The sequence below is a fragment of the Lepus europaeus genome, chromosome 20, assembly GCF_033115175.1.
Source record: "Lepus europaeus isolate LE1 chromosome 20, mLepTim1.pri, whole genome shotgun sequence".
Taxonomy (NCBI): Eukaryota; Metazoa; Chordata; class Mammalia; order Lagomorpha; family Leporidae; genus Lepus; species Lepus europaeus.
In genome coordinates this window covers 10,946,866-10,955,325 of record NC_084846.1, presented here as the reverse complement: position 1 = coordinate 10,955,325, position 8,460 = coordinate 10,946,866, and the positions used below count along the sequence as shown (strand labels likewise).

General features: G+C 45.0%; 1 pseudogene; it reads right to left on the bottom strand.

Moving 5' to 3' along the window:
* Positions 1-4,981: 4,981 nt before the first annotated feature.
* LOC133749293 (mRNA export factor-like) lies at positions 4,982-8,209 on the bottom strand (annotated as a pseudogene).
* Between the last annotated feature and the right edge of the window lie 251 nt (positions 8,210-8,460).

Here is an 8,460-nt window from a genome sequence, read left to right as displayed (position 1 = left end):
AACTGCCTGGCTCATCCTGGATGAGGAATGTCTCCTTGCTGGCACCTGACAGCTTGGCTGTGGTGGCCAGGAGGACAAGGGTAACCCAGTTCCTGAGTTGAGGTCCTACTTCATGCCACAAACCTTGTCCCTGAGTAACTCCATCAGCAAGATCATGTTAAAGACAGGCAGCAAGACCCTGGGGGATGAGTGGCAGTCTGTCTCAGAGATCACCTCTACTTGCTACTCCATTGTCAAGTCACTGTCTCAGGAGGGACAGCCCATCCCAGAGAGCAGAGACCTCAAGGGAACCCCAAAGCCCGATACTGAGCGAGAGCCTGGGAGGCTGTGAGAGAAGATGTTGCACCTGGAGTCCGTGCTCAGGAAGCTGCAGGAGAACCTACAGAAGGCTGACAGGGCTGCTCTGGAGCAGGAGGTGCAGAGACAGAGGCACAACCATCAGAGGCTGCAGGTGAATCAGAGAGCACAGCCATCCACCTACTCCTGGACACCAAGCAGCCAGGTTCCCCCATGACCAATCTGGCCTGAGGCAGACATGGACCTGCCTGGGCCCCACTAGATGTGGGCCCCCCTCAGGAACCGCTCCCTGTGCTGACCTTCATCTCAGCAGTGCTCCCACTCCCTGGCCTCTTGTTTGGTGGCAAAGTTGCTGCACCCATCCTAGTATGTAAATATTCTGTGTAGAAGAGGAGAATTCAGGGAGTAAAGAAGATACTGCCAAAAAAAACCCCAAACACCAAAGGTCAACCAACATGGGGTTACCCATGTCAGGTAGTGGACTCAACAGTGCACACACTCAGATGTGTGTGCCTAGTCTGCCTAGTAACTAATGTGTGTCTTCCTACCAGTTATGGCCCTAGGTTTCTGGGCCCCAGGAAGAGGAAATACAGAGTCGCAAGGGCTGAAAACTATGCTGCAGAAAAGTTGTGCTCTGAGCATTTCAGGCATGGAAAGCCAAGACACTGTGGCAAAAAATGAGCTACATGAATGACCTCTGTTAGGGAGATCCTGATGGAAAGAAGGGGCCATCAAAGAAGGAGCTATCTTATTCTGAAGGGAGGAGAGAACTTCCACCTTGATTATGGCATGGCCTAAATAATGTCAGAGTTTGTGAACTCAAAAGGCTTCCATAGCCTTGGCATTTCATGACAAGAGTCTTGGGTGATCACTGACCTCATAAATAAGAGTGCTAATTGTTAAATCAACAACAGAAGTCACTGTGAACTTGCTGCCCATGAAGGACCTCTGTCCTTAATGTTGTACTATGCGAATTAACGGTAAACTAGTCTTCAAACAGTACTTTATACTTTGTGTGTCTGTGTGGGTGCAAGCTGATGAAATCTTTACTTAGTATAGCGTTGATCTTCTTTATATAAAGATAATTAAAAATGAATCTTAATGAAGCATTGGATGGGGAGAGAGTAGAAAGTGGGATGGTTTTGGGGGTGGGAGGGTGGGTATGGGGGGAAGAACTACTATAATCCAAAGCTGTACTTATTAAATTTATATTTATTTATTTATTTATTTATTTTATTTGACAGGTAGAGTTATAGACAGAGAGACAGAGAGAAAGATCTTCCTTCCGTTGGTTCACTCCCTAAATGGCCAGTACAGCTGGCGCTGTGCCAATTCAAAGGCAGGAGCCATGTGCTTTTTCCTGGTCTCCCATGCAGGTGCAGGCACCCAAGCACTTGGGCCATTCTCCACTGCCCTCACAGGCAACAGCAGAGAGCTGTACTGGAAGAGGAACAACCGGGACTAGAACCATGCCCATATGAGATGCCGGTTCCACAGGCAGAGGATTAACCAAGTGAGCCATGGCACTGGCCCCGAAATTTATATTTATTAAGTTGTGCTCTGAAGCACAGTGTGTGAGATACTAGTTAGGAGCATTACGGAGGCCATGGTGCACACCAGTGCTCTTGGTCATTTTGTGATCCCCACACTATAATCACACCAAATAATGTGTCTCCTCATAGTATGATGAAGAAGAGCTGACTACTGAATGTAGATCTCACTAGAGTCTGTGCAGATAAATCGTTCTTGTGAGTCCCAGAAACTGGCCTTCCCAGATCAGCATAGCCAGAGTATTGAATTTTTTATAACAGAATGTAAAGCAGTGTGAGTAACTAGGGGATCAATTAGCATGGGCTCTAGGCTGAGTGTACTTCATCCTGGTTAATGAAGCCTTAGAATCTCTGTAACACAATTACATCACCTCTTTCAGATCTCAGCTAGATAAGATTTTTTAGACACTTAGTTGTGCAAAAACCTCCTGTGATTATTTTTATGACGATAGTTAAGGCATCACACAAGTTCAAGGAATTGTTACCATACCCTCAACCAGCTTCAGCCCCTGAAGATCTGCTCCTGACTTACCACTGGCCACACCTTCCACAAGTTTTTTTTTAATTCTTGTCTTTTGAAATCCTTAAAATCTGCATTCTGCCCACATTGAGTGAGATGGAAGTGTGAGAACCACCTCCTTCCTGCCATCATCACCATCTTTCTCGTATTTTCTATCCTTGTCCTCCTGATTCTGAAAAAGAGATAAGGATAAGGATTGGATTGGATTTTTGAGAGCACTGATAAGACTGGACTTTTTGGAGCACTCCTATACATCTCCTTTTTTGGCCCAAATTCTCATCCCACTGCTTATCACCAACAACCAGCCCAGGAGAATTCCCTCTCTGGCCTCTCCCATCCTCCACACTAATGAAAGGGACATAGCAACACTGGTTACCTCATATTCATGCAGAGATATAAGCAATGTTAAAGGGCTTTAAAATTGAGTTAGCTGAACTGGGGAACTGATATCTTCCCACATCTCCCGATTTCTACATCACACACACCTCAGTTCTAGGTGCCAGCATTTGCTATCCATGGCCTTTGGTCACTCTGACTACTGATAAGCTACAGTACATGTTACCCCAAGAAGAAGGACTATCATATAGACCCATTTCTTCTCTGTCCTATTTCCATTTACTCTTGAACCTATGCCATGGAATTATTTCCCTGATGGGTGGGGCTATTCATTGCCCAGAGGGGTGGGGCATGTTTATGTCATAAGGGACACTGTGACACGGGCTGGCCTATAAAATCAGCTGTAGTCCTGGACCCTTACCAGTCACTGGTTCTGACTGCTAGGAGCCTCTCCTATCAACATGACAGATAAGCCCCAAATAATTCTTGCCTCCCAATGCCATCTTCCCCTTATTGCTTATCTTCCTGCCAGCCTGACCCTCCTGATCCTGTAGCCCGGCCCCACCTGTCTGGTCCTCTACCCTAGCCTGACCCCACTAGCTCTGTATTTGAGCCTTACCAACCTGCTTTTCTATACTGGCCTCATCCTCCTCTGGGCCCTCCACTCTAGCCCAACTGTCCAAGTCAGCCACACCATTGTTACTTCCCTTGTGTCCCTTCACACCAGGCAAAACCCGGATCCTGCATCTTGGACTCACCCTCCTCCTAGTGCCCTCCCCATGTCTGACTCTCCTTTACTTCTCCCAGACCCTCCTGCAGTCCAGTATTTGAGACTTTTCCTCCCCTGCTCCTCCTTACTGGCCCCACCCTCCCTCTGACCCTACACCCCAGCCTGCTCCTGCACCACCAGCTCATGCCCCTGGGCTTCCATAAAAGTCTCATCCTACCACTAATTCCTCACTCAAACCTCATCCCCCTTCTCATGCTGAACACCAACCAGGCCCTTCTTCTGTCTCTAAACATAAGACTCGCCCAGCCCTGCTCCTAAGCACAAGCCTCACCCTCCTGCATCTAAACACAAGTCCCAGCCTCCTCCGGAAGTTCCTTTCCGTTGTCCTTTCCCTTATGGCCATGATCTCCAGAAACACCTTCTAGCATTTCTTGCACAAAAGCCTCACCCTTCTCCTAGCCTTTTACATAGACACCACCTTCCTGTCACTACTCTCCACAAGGCTCACCTTTCCTCCAGTCTTTCTCCACAGCACCACCTCCTGCCTCACCCTCCAAGCCTCGCCCTCCTCCTGTTCCTCTCTCCCAGCCTCAGCCTCACCCTCCTTCTGACCCTCTGTCTCACTCTCCTTTTCTTTCTCCCTGCCATCCTGTCCACTGTCCTTTTCCTCTACTCCAGCCTCACCCTCCAGCTGGTCTTCCCTCTCCACTTCAGACTCCTTTTGAACCTCTGCTCCAGCCTCATCCTCCTCCTGGTCCTCCTCCCAAGCCTTGCCCTCCTTTTCTTTCTCTGTATCAGCCATCTCCTCTTTCTGTTCAGCTCCAGCCTCAAGTTCCTGCTGTCCCTGCCCCCCAGCCTGTCCCTCCTTCTGGTCTGTCATTCCAGCCTCACCCTCCTCCTTATTCCTCCATCTCAGCCTCACGCTGCTCCTCCATCTCACCCTCCTGGCCATCCTCACCTTTGCTCTGTACCTTGATGCTTGCCTCACCCTCCTTCTGCTCATCCATCCCAACCTGACTTTCCTCTGGTTCTTCCTTCCTGCCCCACCCTCTTTCTAGTCCTTCTCCCTAGTCACACCCTCCTCTTCCTCCACCTCCCTTTTCCTGTCTGCCCACTTGTCCCACACCAGTCTAATCTTCTGTACTGTTTTTACCTTTCGTATGACCTCTGACCTCAGTCTTGGCCTGCCTCAGGCCCATCAAATTATAATCTTATAATCTACCCTCCTCCCAGTTCTCTCACTTTTTCACCCTTTTCCTTCCCTGACAAATGACACCCTTTCCCAGTACCTGACCTTATTCACTCCATGCCCAGCCCTTCAAGACTCTGTTCCTGTACCTAACCTGCTCATTGCCCTGTGTTATCCTACCTGTTCCTATTCAACCTCTATGTTATCCCCAACTCCTCCTAACAACCCTACTTACTAGTCCTCTACATCCCAACACACCCCCACCCATTTGTGATCCAGTCATCCCATCCATACCTACTGGTTCAGAAATATAATCCCAGAAGGAAGTTTCCTTCCCACTGCAATGGTTCTGGTGAAGCTCACAGTTGTGAAGACTGGGCTCCCAGAAACTTGATGGTGGCTATAGGGGATGTAGCACAATGGCAAATCATGCCTCAGCCTGAAATACTACTTGATTCATTACAGGACCCTTTTCCATGATCAAATCCTGGTTATGTGACTAAAGTATTTTGCCTTCATCCCCACTTGGTTCCTCTTAATACGCTAGAGCAGCTTTAACAATCTTCTTTTCTCTGAACAGGCAGTTAGATCCTCTCCCCCCAGATCAATGTGCTTGCTTCAGCCTTTACCTTACAACATGATCGGAGCAGACCCAACTGCAGGACCATAATGGAGGAAAGAATGAGGGGGATTCATCCCCTCTGTTCTATAGGAGGGTACGTTCTGATGATCTGCCCTGAGTTAAAGTGAGTGAAAGAAATGGGGTGCCCTGAGAACTCACCTACAGAGCATGAGGGTTCCACTGTAGGCAAATGGGGACCTGTGTAGTTTTTGTTTGCTGTTGGTTTGGTGGGGGGTTGCATTGGGGGGGTGGGAGTGGTAGTAGTTGTAGTTGACTTGATCTGGTTGTGCTCAAACTCTGTTGTTCCTTTTAATCCCCAAGTATTTTATAACAAAGTACAGGGTCTATAGACTGTTTTCCAATAATCTTGAATATACATGTTGTTGAATAAGCATGGCACAGTCTCTGGCATTGCTCACAGGAATCTAACTTTTACAGTAAATTCTTTCCCCTTGGAATTTCAGAAAATCCCTGTAGTGGGAGTGTAATGGAGAGAAGGAGTCACTGATTGGCTGGTGAACAATGACATCATTATCTCCAGGGGCTGAACCCCATTTCCATGGATGATAGCCCTCCAATCATGGGACTCAGATGTGTGCAGAGAGGTGAGAACAAGTCTGAGCAATTCTGATGTCTCTGACCTCTAAGCTGTAGCTCTGCTGCTCCCTTATGCAGGAAAATGCAGTCTTTCTTTGAGGGATTAAAAAATGCATGTCCCTTGGACCAGTCATAGCTGCAAGGATAGGTAGGGCTGTTTCCATTGTGACTGAGTCAGCAAGTTGCTCTGTGATTGAGCTGTCTTGAAGCTTTTAGTTTTCTTCTTTTGTCCCAGAATTGACAAAACAGGTCCCACAGTTGCAAGGGTGCCAAAACCAAGGTGGATTGAAATTCCATTTACTCCATAGAGAATTTGAGGCATTGAAGTGTTGATTCCATTGGATAGATGGCATTTAGAGATGCAGTTATTTTTGGCTGTATTTGCAAGATCGGTATAATGAATAGCAACTCTCCATGTAATACTCCCCAGGGCAAAACCAGTTGGCTTGTTTTGTTGTTTATAAAAATATCTACATGTCCAAAAAATCACCTAAATGAAATGACTCTATGAGTGAGATCCCAGCAGAAAGAATGGGCCATCAAAAAGGAGGTACATTTCTCTGAAGGGAGGAGAGAACTTCCACTTTGATTATGGCCTTGTCTAAATAAGGTCAGGGTTTGTAAACTGAAGAGGCTTCTATAGCCTTGGCAACTCATGACAAGAGCCTCAGGTGATTACAGACTTCATAAATAAGAGTGTCAATTGTTAAATCAACAACAAGAGTCACTGTGCACTTACTCCCCATGTAGGATCTCTGTTTTTAATTTGTTGTACTATATGAATTAACAGTAAAACTAGTCTTCAAACAGTATTTTATACTTTGTGTATCTGTGTGGGTGCAAACTGTTGAAATCTTTACTTAGTATATAAAGATAATTGAAAATGAATCTTGATGAAGAGTGGGATGGGAGAGGGAGTGGGAGATGGGATGGTTGCGGATGGGAGGGAGGTTATGGGGGGAAAAGCCACTATAATCCAAAAGATATACTTTCTTTTTTAAATTTTGTATAAGTATTTTTTATTTAATAAATATAAATTTACAAAGTACAACTTTTGCATTGTTGTGGCTTTTTCCCCCAAAACCTCCCTCCCACCCTCAACCATCCCATCTCCCACTCCCTCTCCCATCCCACTCTTCATCAAGATTCATTTTCAATTATCTTTGTATACCGATGATCAATTTAGTATATACTAAGTAAAGATTTCAACAGACTGCACCCACACAACAGTACAAGATATAGAGTACTGTTCAACTTTTACCATTAATTCTCATAAATTTATATTTATTAAATTAAAGTTTGAAAAAAATCGCCACACATCAATGCTAATGTTTCAGTAGAGATTTTGATTTCCCTGAATTCAGAAGGTTGATTGTTTTACTGAGAGTTAGCCTGTCTCCACAGTTGCTACTGTGAGCATACTGTATCACATCTGTACAATAAAATTCTTCATGGTGTTGCAACACCATAATAGGATTTGATGAACAGGCATCCTAAAACTTGAGAGTCCTATCCAAGCAACTGGTCATCACACATCACACGACTGTAGTCTTGGGCTTAGATCAAATGTTTGCTTCTAACAGGAGTATCATGCTGTGCAATCTGTAGCACTTGGTTGCTGTTGAGGTCCTGAACTTTGACCTTGCTGTATCAAAATACAACACACTGATATATATAAAATTGTATTTTTCAGAATACAGAAACCTTAGACCCACAGCTTATCATCAATCCTGACACAACTGCATGAAATCTCCAAATTCCTTGAAATGTTACTGTTTTTGCTCCTTTGACATTTTAATAATTGTCCAAGTGTATCAATTTTAATAAACTAAAAGTATGTGCTACTTAGGAAATTCATATCCTACCATTATTTTTTGGTACATAAATGTTGCTGGTGGTGGTGGCCTCAGCTGCTGTGATGTGGGCTGTGGGACATAAGGTTGGGGAAATTTTCCTTGATTTGAAGAATGCATCAGTTCAGGGCCTGTGGATACATAGGAGAGAATGATAGTATGAACTCTGGTACTTGCATCAAACTTGTGTGGACACATGAGGCACAATGTGAATTTTATGAATCCCATTGTCTTCCACCACCTGAGACATGTAACCAGGAGGAAGATATATAGGTGGCAGAGTACCACTTGGTGACATCAGGGGCACATAGGCAGCCCATTGAATATTCTGAATGTTCCCATCTTTAGTGTTGATAGCAAGAGTCTCCCCAGGAATAACTTGTACCAATATAATCTGTTGTATCCAGTATTGAGGAAAGGAAGGCCATCTGGCATCTCTCTTGAGATGTCATTGTTTGTGAGTAATTAGTAGCATACTGGGTTGCAATGGTGGTGTTCACACGATAGCTCTCCATGTCCTTGCATGGGCCCCAGCAGCCTTTTAACCTCTATTCACTTAGTTTTAAAATGATTCTCCACATGACAGAGCTGAGCAGCAACCAATGACCAAGTCCTGCAGGAATATAAACAAATATGTATATATATATATATATATATATATGTATATATATATATATGTTATTTGTTTATATATTTCATGCGTGAGACAAGCAGAGGATTTATATTCTGGGCATCTGTTTTAAAGTGTGAGGTGTTTGACTTCCTC